The sequence below is a fragment of the Leucoraja erinacea genome, unplaced genomic scaffold (assembly GCF_028641065.1).
Source record: "Leucoraja erinacea ecotype New England unplaced genomic scaffold, Leri_hhj_1 Leri_644S, whole genome shotgun sequence".
Lineage (NCBI taxonomy): Eukaryota > Metazoa > Chordata > Chondrichthyes > Rajiformes > Rajidae > Leucoraja > Leucoraja erinaceus.
In genome coordinates, this window is record NW_026576558.1 from 1 (window position 1) to 17,061 (window position 17,061).

The following is a 17,061-nucleotide window of genomic DNA, read 5'->3' on the forward strand; positions in this document are numbered from 1 at the left end:
GTGAAGGTGGTGGAGGCAGGATCGTTTTAGTCATTTAAAAATAAATTGGATAGTTATTTGGACGGGAAAGGAATGGAGGTTTATGGTCTGAGCGCAGGTATATGGGACTAGGAGTTCGGCACGGATTAGAAGGGTCGAGATGGCCTGTTTCCGTGCTGTAATTGTTATATGGTTATATGGTTATTAATGAGCCGAAGCTCCCTAAACTTGGACTGAGTAGCCGCGTAAATAAATGTGTTTGTGCAGCAGCTGAGATTCCTCAGCAAAGACCCGACGTTTAAAAATATATTTTCATAATAATTCAGGTCAGTCCCAATTCCTGTGATCTGACAATAGACGAAGAATGCAACAAACGTCAGCCACAGGAGGATGAAGCTGCCGGAGATGGTGAAGAGTAAAACCACAGACCTCCTCCTGCTCTCCATCTCCATGTCACTGCGGTTCACTCCCTTGCTCTCACACATCAGCCTCTTACGGACCCGACTGGCCACTAAAATGTGGCGGACTGTCAGAGCGTTGAGCAGCAGGATTACAGCGAAAGGGAGGAGCGGAGTTAACACCGTGACGATCAAGTCAAATGCCACCCACCCGGGGTCCGTGCAATAACTGGCCAACATGGTACAGCCCCACGGGACATTGTCGATGATTATGTCTGGTCCTTTTGTGAAGTAACGGGGAACGTTTTTCAGACAGAGCAGAACGCCAGCTGTTGCCAGAACCACAGCCGCAGTTTCCCCGGTGCAATATTTAGTTTTCAGCTTCTGGCGACAAATGGCGACAAACCGATCATAGGTGAAAGTGACGGTGAACCAGACAGAACAGTGTAAAGCTGCATAACTCAGTACTAGGACAACACTACACACAGGGGTGCTGGACAGGAAACTGCAATAAAAGTAATGATATCGGAGCCGATGTAAAATTACCTCTATGATGAGGACTATTAGATCGGTCGCTGCCATGGCCACCAGGCAGCGAGTGGTGCAGGTGGAGAGGCCGCACTTTCCCCGGGATAGGATCACAATCGCCACTAAATTCACTGCGGAAAGTGAAGGGAAAGGACACTAAACATTTACTTAACACATTCTCGGAGGGTGAACACGGCTCGACTTTCAGCTCAAGATCACAAGTGTTGGAGTCGGTGCGCGGCTGCAAGTTTAACAATGTCAGAGCCGGCTCCGACTGTGTCCGAACTGCCTGCCTGCTTCAGGGGAGAAGACATAAGTTGATGGGTGGGCGGGGTAAATGGCGCGGAGGGACGGAACGAGAAGCCACCCGTTACAATAGGCGCAATTGTCTTTTCAGGGTTAACCCGGTTGTTGCCCACAGTCTCTGATGGGGCCGATGTCACAGATCTAACCGTGACCGGCCGAGTTTAACCAGGGCTCTGGGAAAGAGGAGAGTTCCAGAATGAAGACAGGGACAACTTAGAATTAGGCAGCAAAGTGGCTCCGTTAATGGATTCATCCCACACCGTGAGTTCAGTTCGGTAACGACACACGCCGTTAGATCCGCGGCCACTGATTCAGGACATCGATCCAATTATTGACCAACAGGCGGTGGAATCGGACTGTGACAGACAGACTCCATAGTGAGACTTGTCCACAGGAGCGGGTGTTCATCCAGATCACTAACTCAGTCACAGTGAACTTCACAATGTACACCCCATCCCAGTCACACCGTCCCTCCCGGAGACCTGCCTGTCCCGAGCACTGGGACAACAAATATGGGCAAAAGCAACAAACCAGTGCGTCCCGGCGGTGAGAAAGAAAGAGGGTTAGTTTTGGCGGTCTGAAAATATGAAAAATCACAGCGCTAATTCAAACATATTTCACTGAGCGAATTGATATACTGATATACTGAGAGGATTGATATACTTCACATATTCTTGTAAACATAGTAACATAGAAATTAGGTGCAGGAGTAGGCCATTCGGCCATCAGAGCCTGCACCGCCATTGAATATGATCATGGCTGATCATCCAACTTAGTATCCCCTACCTGCCTTCTCTCCATACCCTCTGATCCCCTTAGCCACAAGGGCCACACCTAACTCCCTCTTAAATATAGCCAATGAACTGGCCTCGACTACCCTCTGTGGCAGAGAGTTCCAGAGATTCGCCACTCTCTATGTGGGAAAAAACAAAAACATAAACGAATATCAGCGGGGAAACTTGTAACATGATCAGAATCAGGATCACACTTTGATCATTGTTCAACCTGTCAAGGAGAAGCTACACTTCACTCTCGTTAGACCTCATTTGGACTACGCAGTTGCAGCATGGGACCCATACACAAATAAAAACATTTCTTCCATCGAACGTGTCTAAAGACAGGCAGCTCGATGTGTTAGGTCCTTGTTGGGTCCTTTGTTGTTTGCCAATGATCTGGATGAAGGTGTGGTAAATTGGATTAGTAAGTATGCAGATGATACCAAGATAGGGGGTGTTGTGGATAATGAAGAGGATTTCCAAAGTCTACAGAGTGATTTAGGCCATTTGGAAAAATGGGCTGAAAGATGGCAGATGGAGTTTAATGCTGATAAATGTGAGGTGCTACACCTTGGCAGGACAAATCAAAATAGGACGTACATGGTAAATGGTAGGGAATTGAAGAATAGAGTTGAACAGAGGGATCTGGGTATAACCGTGCATAGTTCCTTGAAGGTGGAATCTCATATAGATAGGGTTGTAAAGAAAGCGTTTGGTATGCTAGCCTTTATAAATCAGAGCATTGAGCATAGACGCTGGGATGTAATGTTAAAATTGTACAAGGCATTGGTGAGACCAAATCTGGAGTATGGTGTTCAATTTTGGTCGCCCAATTATAGGAAGGATATCAACAAAATAGAGAGAGTACAGAGGAGATGTACTAGAATGTTACCTGGGTTTCAACAACTAAGTTACAGAGATAGGTTGAATAAGTTAGGTCTTTATTCTCTGGAGCGCAGAAGGTTAAGGGGGGACTTGATAGAGGTCTTTAAAATGATGAGAGGGATAGACATAGTTGATGTGGACAAGCTTTTCCCTTTGAGAATAGGGAAGATTCAAACAAGAGGACATGACTTCAGAATTAAGGGACAGAAGTTTAGGGGTAATATGAGGGGGAACTTCTTTACTCAGAGAGTGGTAGCGGTGTGGAATGAGCTTCCAGTGTAAGTGGTGGAGGCAGGTTCATTGGTATCATTTAAAAATAAATTGGATAGGCATATGGATGAGAAGGGAATGGAGGGTTATGGTATAAGTGCAGGCAGGTGGGACTAAGGGGAAAAAAAGTTGTTCGGCACGGACTTGTAGGGCCGAGATAGCCTGTTTCCGTGCTGTAATTGTTATATGGTTATATGGTTATATGGTTACTAACACCTATGACAGAGAAGCGAGTGTTACCAAACTTCTTAATTACCTGGGGTGGAACACTCTCCAAGACAGACGTGAAGCTCACCGTTTGACCTGTTTTTACAAAATGTTAAATGGTCAGCTAGACATAGATTACAAGACCTATACCAAACCCAAACCTATTAGAGGAGGGCATTCGATCCAATTTATGATTCCAGCTACCAAGACAGATGTGTACAGCAATTCGTTCTTCCCCCGCATAATTAAAGCATGGAATAATCTCCACCCTGCTTTAGTTACCCAACCAGATGCAAATGAATTTAAGGTAGCTCTTTCTTCCCAGTAACCCTTTCTGGCTTGTCCTCCCTCGACCGACTCCAGTTTAAATTAAATTTGGAATATTTTGGAGGACCAAGACACCAAGAACCAAGAACCAAGAACCCCACCGGTTAACACATGGATTTATAAACCTAGAAGTGTTCTGCTGACTTAGCAGGGACTCCAACGGCAGCAGTGATCACGTACAAGATTTTCTGCACACTGTGAAATTCCCTAAGCGTTTCTCCCATGTTCTCTGTCCAGCGACGTGTCCCCGTGAACTGCCGGCAATCTCTCGGAAGGAAATGAAATGCGGTGGCGGAAAATTCCGGGACACTTTATACCATTTCCCTTCACTACCGGGACACTGAATTTGAACATAATTACATTTTTCTATTTTTAAATGATTCGCAAACAGATGACATCAGCCAAGTGAAATCCCCGCTGAGGCAGGTTGTGATTTATTCAGGGAATTGATGCAAATACAGGGAATTGTCGCGATACTGAGGGATGCAAGATGGGTTTGGAATTTTTTCAGCAAAGGGGATATTGTTTCAAGCTCCATCGGATCCACCTCAGAGAGTGGTAGCTGTGTGGAATAAGCTTCCAGTGGAAGTGGTGGAGGCAGGTTCGATTTTATCATTTAAAAATACATTGAATATGTATATGGACGGGAAAGGAATGGAGTGTTATTGCCTGAGTGCAGGTAAATGGGACTAGGGGGAAATAAGTGTTCGGCACGGACTTGAAGGGCCGAGATGGCCTGTTTTCCATGCTGCAATTGTTATATGGTTATATGGTTATGTTGGTTATCTGATGTCCTTCAATTCGCATCACTCATTTGAAAGGGTTAAATGCTTTAAATACATAATAGATACATTATGGGATATTCCTCAATTGTGTAGCTTGGTATTTCTCTCCTAGTCAGGTCTCGGGTTTGATCTAGTTTCTGTTTCTTATTGTTTTTTAGTATTAGAGTGTGCATTCTTGTTTTATTTTGGTGTCTCGCATCTCCTCTTGTTTCAGGTCCCATTTCCTGTCAGGTCGTTTACCCTCATGTGATTATTGGCCCCGCCCTGATGTGTTTCACCTGTGTCTCGTTATCCCCTGCTAGTCTGTATTTAAGCCCTTTGTGTTTTAGTTCTCATTGCCAGTTCGTTGTGTATGCTACTTGGTATCACCTCGTTCCAGCTCTAGAAATCTTGTGACCTCGACCATTGCCTGTTTTTCGACCTCTGTTTTTTGCCTGCTCCTAGATTGTACTGTTGCCTCTGTTTTGCTTACCTGTGTACCGACTTGGACCGATTAAACTCTGAAGACTGATCTGCCCTGTGTCTGAGCCTGCATTTGTGTCCTCCTCCTTGTTCAGTTCTGATATTACGAACTGGCCAACAATGGACTCAGCGGGCTCTGATCCTTTTCGTGCAGCGCTCCAGAAGCAAGAGGAGCGCATCTCGCATTATGAGGGTCAACTCACTTCGATCGTCGCCGGGTTCCGGGACCTCGGCGAGCGTCAGCAGGGGTTCCAGGCGGACATCGGTTCACAGGTGAACACTTTAAGTTCTCGGTTTGAACACCTGGTTACTCGGCTGAATTCTTTGTTTCCTGCTGCGGCTCCCGTGCCTGCCGAGTCTGTTTCCTTGTCTGGGTCTCCAGGAGCTCCGAGGGCCACGGCTGCTGCAGCATCTCCATTCGTCCACCTGGCAAGACCGGAACACTTTTTAGGGGAATCGGAGAAGTGTAGACCTTTTTTGATTCAGTGTGGACTGCATTTCGAACTTCAAGCGGCTTCCTTTCCATCAGAACGCTCAAGGGTAGCCTTTATCATCACGCACCTGTCGGGTAGGGCGGAGGCTTGGGCCACGGCGGAGTGGTCTCGGAATTCTCCTGTTTGCCAGACGTCGGTCCTGTTCATGGAAGCTCTGTCCCGCACGTTTGATCACTCCAATCCTGGCCGAGAGGCTTCACAGAACCTGGTCTCCATGAAACAAGGTAATCGCTCAGTTATGGATTTTGCTATTGACTTTCGAACTGTTGCTGCAAAGAGTGGATGGAATGAGGCTGCTTTGTTGGATGCTTTTCGCAATGGATTGTCTGAAGCTACCAAAGATCAATTGGCTCCACTAACCCTGCCTTCCGACTTCGAGTCTATGATTTCCCTGGCTGTCCAGATTGACGCTAGGCTCAGAGAAAGAGAGCGAGAGAGGAGATCGGCAGCAGTTCGTTCCTCCTCCCAGCCGTGGCGGCAGCGTCGCCCTTCGCCTTCCGGTCGGGACTTGTTCCCTCTCGGCCGGTCCAGTCAGCCTACAGCGCCACCTGTCTCTTCGGAGGAGCCCATGCAGGTGGGACGAGCCAAACTCAGCCCGGAGGAACGGCAGCGCCGCCTAAGGGAGGGGAGGTGTTGTTACTGTGGTGAACTGGGACATTTGTTGAACAGCTGTTCAGTAAAAGACGAGGCTCACCAATGAAAGAGAGGACATTGGTGAGTTGTACCACTCCTATGAGCCATTCCTCTCGTCAATTGTCGACGGTACAATTGTTGGTGCATTCCCAGTGGCACTCCCTGCAGGCTTTGGTTGATTCTGGGGCAGATGATAACTTCATGGACATTCGCTTGGCTGATGAATTGGAGCTGGAACGTGAACAGCTTCAAAATCCTCTGGAGGCTAGTGCACTGGATGGGCGCCTACTGTACAGGGTAACTCACCGAACTCAACCTGTTCAACTCATCATGGCAGGTAATCACCTTGAGACCATCAGTTTTCATCTCCTCGACTGTCCTCTTCATCCTCTGGTTTTGGGGCTCCCTTGGCTGTCTTACCATAATCCTCACATGAACTGGGGTACTGGGGAAGTAATTTCTTGGGGGAATAACTGTAAACTCATCTATCTGCATGATTCTTCTCCTGAGTCTATGAAGGATCCATCAAGGAGCAGTTTGCTGGGATCTTCCAGGACCACCCTCCAGCAGCCTCCCCGTTCAAGGGAGGAGGATTTTCCAGATATCTCCAAGGTTCCCTCATGTTATTTAGACCTAAAGGAGGTGTTCAACAAGGCCAAGGCCACATCTCTTCCGCCGCATAGACCGTACGACTGCTGCATCGACCTTCTGCCAGGTACAGCGCCTCCTAAGGGTCATCTCTACTCCTTGTCTTCACCTGAGCGGCTCGCCATGGAAAAATACATTGACGACGCCCTTGCTGGTGGGATCATCAGACCTTCCTCTTCACCTGCAGGAGCTGGATTCTTCTTTGTGGATAAGAAGGATGGTACACTTCGGCCCTGCATTGACTACAGAGGACTCAATGACATTACTGTTAAAAACAGATACCCTCTTCCTCTTATCTCCTCTGCATTTGAACTGTTAAAAGACGCTAAGGTATTCACCAAGTTAGATCTTAGAAATGCTTATCATCTGGTGAGGATAAGGGAGGGGGATGAATGGAAAACTGCGTTTAACACACCCAGTGGTCATTATGAATATCTGGTCATGCCGTTTGGTCTTACTAATGCTCCAGCAGTTTTTCAAGGAATGGTTAATGATGTATTACGGGACATGCTGAACAGATTTGTGTTTGTGTACCTTGATGACATTTTGATCTTTTCTCCAGACGAGACTTCCCATGTGCAGCATGTACACCAGGTGCTGGAACGTTTGCTCCTGAATGATCTGTTTGTGAAAGCTGAGAAATGTGAATTTCATGTTAACACGGTTCAATTCCTTGGTTATGTTGTATCACCTGCTGGTATACAGATGGACCCGAGCAAGGTCAGTGCTGTGGCCACCTGGCCTACACCCTCCAGTCGTAAGCGACTTCAGGGGTTCCTTGGGTTTGCTAATTTTTATAGGAAGTTTATCCGGAACTTTAGTGTCACTGCTGCACCACTCCATGCTCTTACCTCACCCCACGTGCCTTTCTCTTGGTCCCCTCAAGCAGAAACTGCTTTTATGAGACTCAAGAGGAGCTTCTCCTCAGCCCCCATCCTGGTTCACCCTGACCCATCACTCCAGTTCGTGGTTGAGGTGGACGCCTCGGGTGTGGGCATCGGGGCCGTACTCTCCCAGAAATCCTCCACAGATGGTCGATTACATCCCTGCGCTTTCCTCTCAAAGAAACTTTCTCCTGCTGAGAGAAATTACGATGTGGGTAACCGTGAACTGTTAGCGGTTAAAACAGCCTTGGAGGAATGGAGACACTGGTTGGAGGGCACAGAGCAGCCGTTTCTAGTTTGGACAGACCACAAGAACCTGGAATACATCAAGTCAGCCAAACGCCTCAACTCGCGCCAAGCAAGGTGGGCTCTCTTCTTTAATCGATTTGATTTTGTACTGTCTTACCGCCCTGGTGCCAAGAATGGCAAACCTGATGCTCTCTCCAGACAGTTTGATCCTGACCCGTCCCCTAAGGTTTCAACTCCCATTCTGCCTGCTTCCTGTTTTGTTGGGGCGGTTACTTGGGAGATTGAGAAGAGAGTTTCCGAGGCAACTGCTGGTGTTCAGTCTCCGCTAGGGTGTCCTTCTAATCGTCTGTTTGTTCCCGAGTCTCTTCGTTCACAGGTGATTCACTGGGCTCATACGTCTCGGATCTCCTGTCATCCCGGTGTCCGCCGAACCCTGTTTGTGGTCAAACAAAGGTTTTGGTGGCCTTCCATGGAGAGGGGGATTAAGGAGTACGTCGCCGCCTGCAGTATTTGTGCTCGGAACAAGACCTCACGTCGGGCCGTCTTTGGCCTCCTGAATCCGCTGCCTGTCCCCTCACGCCCCTGGTCAGACATCTCCATGGACTTTGTTACGGGCTTGCCCTCTTCTGAAGGTAACACCTCAGTCATGACTGTGGTGGACAGATTTTCGAAGATGGTCCATTTCATTCCGTTGCACAAGCTTCCCTCCGCCAAGAAAACGGCAGAGGTCATGCTGTCTCATGTTTTTCGTATTCATGGATTTCCCAGAGACATTGTGTCTGACCGGGGGCCTCAGTTCGTGTCCAGGTTTTGGAAGGAGTTTTGTTCTCTGTTGGACGCCACGGTCAGCCTTACATCTGGTTATCACCCGGAATCCAATGGACAGACTGAACGCCTTAACCAGGAATTGGAGACAGGACTACGGTGCTTGGTGGCACAGAACCCTTCAACTTGGAGCAAACACCTTATTTGGGTGGAGTATGCACACAACACACTTCCTTGCTCCTCCTCTGGTCTCTCTCCATTCCAGTGTGCCTATGGTTATCAACCGCCATTGTTCCCTGCTGTGGAGAAGGAGTCCAGTGTGCCCTCCGCTCAGGCTCTCATCCGTCGCTGTCGCAAGGTTTGGAATGGGGCTCGTCAGATGCTGTTGCGCAGTTCTGCGCGTTACAAGAGGATGGCTGATCGTGGAAGAACGCCGGCTCCGGTATACTCGCCTGGCCAAAAGGTGTGGCTCTCCACTCGAGACTTACCTCTGAGGGTGGAATCCCGGAAGCTGGCTCCTCGTTTTGTTGGTCCTTTCCCCATATCGAAGGTCATCAATCCTGTGGCGGTTCGTCTCAAACTCCCCCGTGCCATGAGGGTCCACCCTACTTTCCATGTCTCCCGACTAAAGCCATTTAAGGAAAGTCCTATGGTCCCTGCCTCCATACCCCCTCCGCCCCCCCGATTCCTTGATGGGGGTCCGGTGTTTACGGTCAGCCGGTTGCTGGGTATGCGCCGGCGTGGTCGTGGTTGTCAGTATCTCGTGGATTGGGAGGGTTATGGACCTGAGGAGCGGTCTTGGGTGCCGGCTCGCAACATATGCGACCCGGAACTTATCAGGGAATATCGGCGCCAACATCCTGAAGACCCTGGGCCGCCGGGAGCCGGCCGTGGAGGGGGGGGGGGGGGGGGGGGGGGGGTACTGTCAGGTCTCGGGTTTGATCTAGTTTCTGTTTCTTATTGTTTTTTAGTATTAGAGTGTGCATTCTTGTTTTATTTTGGTGTCTCGCATCTCCTCTTGTTTCAGGTCCCATTTCCTGTCAGGTCGTTTACCCTCATGTGATTATTGGCCCCGCCCTGATGTGTTTCACCTGTGTCTCGTTATCCCCTGCTAGTCTGTATTTAAGCCCTTTGTGTTTTAGTTCTTTGCCAGTTCGTTGTGTATGCTACTTGGTATCACCTCGTTCCAGCTCTAGAAATCTTGTGACCTCGACCATTGCCTGTTTTTCGACCTCTGTTTTTTGCCTGCTCCTAGATTGTACTGTTGCCTCTGTTTTGCTTACCTGTGTACCGACTTGGACCGATTAAACTCTGAAGACTGATCCGCCCTGTGTCTGAGCCTGCATTTGTGTCCTCCTCCTTGTTCAGTTCTGATAGTGTCGGCTCGGGGTGTCAAGTGTCAGAGAGTTCCAGAGATTCACCACTCTCTGTGTGATAAATGTTTTTCTCTACTCGGTCCTAAATGATTTCCCCCTTATCCTTAACTGTGCCCCCTTGTCCTGGACTTACCCAACATCGGGAACATTCTTCCGGCATCTAGCCTGTCCAACCGCTTAAGAATGTTCTAAGTTTCTATAAGATCCCCCCTCAATCTTCTAATTTCTAGCGAGTACAAGCCGAGTCTATCCAGTATTTATTTGCATGAAAGTCCTGACATCCCAGGAATCAGTCTGGTGAACCTTCTCTGTACTGCCTCTATGGCAAGAATGTGTTTCCTCAGATTTGGAGACCAAAACTGTACACAATACTCCAGGTGTGGTCTCACCAATACCCTGTACAACTGCAGTAGAACCACCCTGCTCCTATACTCAAATCCTTCTGCTATGAATGCTGATATACGCTTTCTTCAATGCCTGCTGCACCTATATGCCTACTTTCAATGACTGGTGTACCATGACACCCAGGTCTCGTAGCATCTCCCCGTTTCCTAATCGGCCACTAATTAGATGGCAGTCTACTTTCCTCTTTTTGCCACCAAAGTGGATAACCTCACATTTATCCACATTATACTGCATCTGCCATGCATTTGCCGAATCACCTAGCCTATCGAAGTCACCTTGCAGTCTCCTAGTATCTTCCTCACAGCTAACACTGCCCCTCAGCTTCGTGTCATCCGTAAACCTGGCGATGTTGCATTCAATTCCCTCGTCGAAATCATTAATGTAAATAGCTGGGGTCCCAGCACTGAGCCTTGCGGTACCCCACTAGTCACTGCCTGCCATTCTCAAAAGGACCCGTTTACTCCTACTCTTTGCTACCAGTCTGTCAGCCAGTTCTCTATCCACATCAATACTGAACCCCCAATACCGTGTGCTTTAAGTTTGTATACTAATCTCTTATGTGGGACCTTGTCGAAAGCCTTCTGAAAGTCCAGATATAACACATCCACTGGTTCTCCCCTATCCACTCTATTAGTTACAGATAGAGTTAAGGAACAAGGATGGCACTACGAAAGGACGGAAAGTTGTGCACATAAAATGCCTGTGGGCAGCGGAACGAGAGAAAATAACTCAGGGACAGACGGAAGGTGGGACACAGGTAATGGTTCATAACTGGGGATGGGGACTGGACATTGTGCCTTCCCCCACATCGGTAATCATTGCGGGGGATGATTTTTTGTGTGTAAGTGAATATGTTAGTCTGTGTCCAAGATGGCTATCGGAAGGGAGAGTGGACGCTGGCGCGGTTTAGCTGCCGCTGCTCTCTCTTCACATTGTGTTTTAGATTTTTTGTCTTTGGAGCGATTTCTCTTTAATTTGTGTATTGGTGATGTCCTTATTATTTATTTTACTCCGACTATATGTTTTTTCTCTCTTGTTCATTTCTGTAAGGTGGCCTTGAGACTTTGAAAGGCGCCCGCAAATAAAATGTATTATTATTATTATACTGTGCGTCACCCTAGGGCAGGACAAGACGACCAGGAAGACATCATGCAGATATACGGACCATGGAAACCATATGAACAACTTGTGATGCGGGATAAAGCTGCAAATTGCCATAAGACCACTCAGGACTTTGTAGACTACCTCCGCAGTACGGTGGAATATTATCAGGCTACGGACCGTGACCATGACTATGTCGCCTCTGTCACTGGCCGAACAACAGAAGTGGAAGAATACTATGGCAGAATCAGACATGGCAGGCACTAAAGGCAGCGCAAGGGCAGTTTCTATAAAGGGTATGATGGCTAACCTATGTGTATGTTTAAAATTAACATGTCGGTGATTGTAAGCCCGGGTTAAAAGAAAGCCCCGTCTAGATCGCGTCACTAGTCAGCAGTATGTTACAATAATCCAAGACTGTGCGTCATCCATACTGCCCCAAACACATGGCATATAACCATATACCAATTACAGCACGGAAACAGGCCATCCCGACCGTGCCGAAGACTTATTCTCCCCGAGACCCACCTACCTGCCCTCAGACCATAACCCCCCATTCCTTTCCCGTCCATATACCGTGAGCAGCTTACTTCTCAGTTCGCCGGGACACGGTAGCACGAGGCAACCCCCCCCCCCCCCCCCCCCCCCCCCACCCCCTGTAGCCAGTATTTGCCTGGTGTACATGCTGCTGTCTCGGCCGCAGCAAACACTACTGTGCATCAACCGATGATCATATTCACGACTCTTCGTGACGCCATATTCGTCACATACAAAGGTGCAGTGAAATGAATTTGCCAGCAGCGATACAATTGGGAAAAAAAGAACGCACAATACACAATAAAATCAAACACAAATATCCACCACTGCATTCTTCTTTGTGGTCGAAGGCAACACATTTCAGTCATCTTCCTCCTTTGTTCATCCGTGGTCGGGGCCATGAACCTCCGTACTCGCCGCTACGAACGGTCGGATGAACAGGCCCCCTCGTCAGGATTATCTAAACACCGACGTCGGGACGGTCGAACACACTACGCGCCTTGGAGCGCCAGAATGGGTGCTTTCCTACCGGAGACGGAGGTTTCAGGATGTTATAGGTTGCAGGCCGGCGGTCGGAGTTCTTATCCAGCGATTCCCGGCGAAGGATCACTGGCTCCGCATGAAGTCCACGGCACGCCTGCGGCTAGAAGCTCCGCAGACCACAGCTCCACGATGTCACCAGGTCAGCTATCGGAACACTCCTCTCTGGCGACCCCGGCAAGGGGTCGTCCGCTCCGCGATGGAAAAAGTCCACAATGCGCCCGCTGCTGAAGCTCTGTGCCCGACACCGGGAAAGGCGGCTCCAATTCAAGTGGGAGGCCGTGAGGGAGGCGACATGGAAATTGTCGCCTCCCCTTCGAGGAGGCGACCGAAAAGCTGTTTCCCCCCTTTACCCTCCACCACCGCTTACACGAGAGACACCTAAGCTAACATTTGGACACAAAAAAAAATAGCAAAAAGCCGAAATAACGAATGCGGTGCTGGCAGGGCTGCCGACTAGCAGAACTCGCATCCCTGAATTTATAGAATATTGGAAAATGATCACCAATGCGCCCACGATTCGCTCCATAGATGCTGCTGCACCCGCTGAGTTTCTCCAGCTTGTTTGTGTACCTTCGATTTACCAGCATCTGCAGTTCCCGCCTTGTCTACTCCACTGCGAAATCTGCTCAAGGTATGCCTACTTTGAAGAAGTTCCTCTCTTATCCCCGCCTTCCCCTGTCCCTTATCAGTCTGAAGACGGGGTTCGGCCCGAACCGTTGCCTATCTCCTGCGCTGCATAGATGCTGCTGCACCCGCTGAGTTTCACCAGCATTTTTGTGTACCACCTCCTTAAGCACACTGGGATGTGCCCTGAAGATTTATCAGACTTCAGACCCACCAGTCTACCCAACACGGCCAAATGTATATGTCCTTCAGTTCCTCCGTCACCCCAGATCCTCTGGCCACTAGACATCAGGAAGATTGGTGGTGCGTGTGCGAGCGAGGCGCCGAAGGACGAGAAGCCGAAGCCAAGAAATGGAAGTCAAGATACGCAGATGATACTAAGATAGATGGTGTTGTGGATAATTAAGTAGATTTTCAAAGTCCACAGAGAGATTTAGTCCATTTGGAAGAGTGGGCTGAAAGATGACAGATGGAGTTTAATGCTGATAAGTGTGAGGTGCTACATCTTGACAGGACTAATCAAAATTGGACGTACACGGCAAATGGTAGCGAATTGAAGAATTTAGGTGAATAGAGGAACTAGGAATAACTGTGCAAAGTTCCCTGAAGGTGGAATCTCACTTAGATAGGGTAGTAAAGAATGCGTTTGGTGTGCTGGGATTTATAAATGAGAGCATTGAGTACAGAAGTTGGGATGTAATGTTAAAATTGTACAAGGCATTGGTGAGGCCAATTCTGAAGTATGGCGTACAATTTTGGTCGCCTAATTATAGGAAGGATGTCAACAAACTAGATACAGTACAGAGGGGATTTACTAGAATGTTGCCAAAGTTTCAGCAACTAAGTTATAGAGAAAGGTTGAACAATTTAGGTCTTTATTCTTTGGAGCGCAGAAGGTTAAGGGAGGACGTAATAGAGGTATTTAAAGTGGTGAGAGGGGTAGACAGAGTTGACGTTGATACGCTTACCCATTGAGAGTAGGGAAGATTCAAACAAGAGGACATGACTTGAGAATTAAGGGACAGAAGTGTAGGGGTAAAATGAGGGGGAACTTCTTTACTCAGAGAGTGGTAGCTGTGTGGAATGAGCTTCGAGTGGAAGTGGTGGAGGCAGGGTCGATGTTATCATTATAACATCAATTGGGTATGTATATGGACGGGAAAGCAATGGAGGATTATGGTCTGAGTATAGTATGGGACTAGGGGAAAATAAGTGTTCGGCACGGACCTGAAGGACCGAGATGGCCTGTTTTCCGTGCTGTAATTGCCATATGATTATACCGAACGGGCGCAACGCCGAAAAGCCTAATGACCTCATGGACACGACGCTGAACGCAAAATAACCTAATGGACGCGACGCCGAAAAGCCAAATAACTGAACCGGCATAATGCCGAAAATCCAAATAATAGAACGGGCACAACATCGAAAAGCAAAATGCTCGATGCCGAAAAGCCAAATAACGGACATGACGTCTCCGGGGACGGGATTTGTCCGAGACCTTGTCAGTGATTAGTTAGGTCCACATCACATCACTGGCCGGGGGAGACGGGAGGATGGGGGTTTAATTATTCGACGTCGATGTTGGACTGCCAAAGATCATAGAACGGATTATTTTTCTAAGCGTTGATCTTCCACGGTGCTTGCGGTTAAGAGTCTGGAATCTCTCTCAGCCCCACTCCCCCCCCCCCCCCCCCCCCCCCCCCCGCCTCCGATGTTGTGACCCCGCAGGGTGATGGTAAGCAACACCCGCGGCTGAATCCGAGCTCCGCGAACGGGCCTGTAAATGACTAAATAATATAATCTGAAATCGAAGACCATCTTTAATCAGTATTCAAACTATAGCGGTACAGCAGGTTGTTAGTTGTAAGAACATCATGACCGCTTCCAAGACAGACCAGTGTAGGAAGTGGGTGTTAGTATAAATCGTACAGTAGGGTGGGGGTAAGTGATGCTATTCTACTATGATTGGTTCTCATGCATAAACCAATCTACATCCTTCCCCGTAAAGAGTGAGTATAGTGAGCACACATGTCATAAGAATTAAACATATTCGCCACATCTATCAGGCGGTTTACTAATACGGCCCGAGCCCTCTCCCCCTTCGCCAAAAAGATTAAAAGGAGGTGGTGAACCCGGAAGACAGGAAGCAACAGGGGACGCCCGTGGTGACCGACAGGGGGAGCATGCAGGAGAGATATTTTTGTGGCTAGTCATAGCCGCCGGTCGTGGAGGGGTACAGGGCATGGTACAAGGCATGCTGGAGCTGGTGGAATGCACTGTGGTGGACGTGGCTCCTTCACGGTATATGGTGCGAGTGTTGGGGGCTCCTACGGTATATGGTGCCATCATAGCCCGCAAGGTAGGGTCGAGGTTCTCCAGCCAGGCCAACAACGCTACCCAGACGGGAATGTCCCATGGAAGTTTGTAGACGAATGACTTGGCCCGGTAGTAGAGGTTTACGTAGTTTGCTGTACTTGTCATGCGGCCGTTTCTGAATGTTGTGTTTCTCCTGGATACGCTTTAGGATTGTTGCTGGCATCAGCACCTGCGGTATCAGCTTCTGCTGGACATTCGGAATCGGAGGTCTCGTTGTTCTGGACATCAGCCGCTGGGCCGGCGAGTCCAGGGTCCCGTGACTAGCAATGTTCCCGAGATTTAAGAGATCGAGGTACACGTCTGGATTGGCAAGGGGTGCGCGTTCCATTAGATGGTTTGCAGTTCTGACCGGCTCGTTCAGTGACCCCGTTACTCTGTGGGTATTCAGGGCTGCTCGTGACGTGGTGGAAATTCCATCGGTTGGCAAAGTGCTTGAAAGCAGAGAAACATAGACATAGAAAGTAGGTGCAGGAGTAGGCCATTCGGCCCTTCGAGCATGCACCGCCATTCAATATGATCATGGCTGATCATCCAACTCAGTATCCTGTACCTGCCTTCTCTCCATACCCCCTGATATTTTAGCCACAAGGGCCACATCTAACTCCCTCTTAAATATAGCTAATGAACTGGCCTCAACTACCTTCTGTGGCAGAGAATTCCACTGATTCACCACTATGTGTAAAAAATGATGTTCTCATCTCGGTCCTAAAATACTTCCCTCTTATCCTTAAACTGTGACCCCCCAAGTTCTGGACTTCCCCTACATCGGGAATAATCTTCCTGCATCTAGCCTGTCCAACCTCTGTCCAACCTCTTAAGAATTGTGTACGTTTCTATAAGATCCCCCCTCAATCTTCTAAATTCTAGCGTGTACAACCCGAGTCTATCCAGTCTTTCTTCATATGAGTCCTGACATCCCATGAATCAGTCTGGTGAACCTTGGCTGTACTCCCTCTATGGCAAGAATGTTTTTCCTTAGATTAGGAGACCAAAACTGTACGCAATACTCCAGGTGTGGTAAATTGTCTTCCATTGTCGGTCTGCAAATTGACAGGTGCGCCAAATGTAGAAATGTGTTTATTTAGCTTTTGAATGATCATTTCTGGTGTGCTAGAGATCAGTAAGTCGACTTCGAACCAGTTAGAATAAGAGTCAACCAGGACAAGGTAGTGTTTACCGTGCCATTCGAAAACGTCTGCCGCCAGCGACGTCCAGGGCACAACTGGTGGAGGTTGTTGCAGTAAAGGCTGTTTCTGTTGGAGAGGTGTAAGGCTGTTGCAAGTGGGGGCAGGAAGCTGTATGCCTATTTGTGGTAGTCGTCGCGTAGCGATGATGTGATCACGACTTTGTGGCCCATAACTATGACTCCGCCCTGTATTACCAGTTAATCGCGGACTAAGAAGAACGACTGCACCTCTGTTGGTACGTTGGATTGTCTGTCTGTCCAACCTCATTTGATCACTGATGAAAGTATCTGGAGGGTGGCGTCGGCGGCTGTGTGTC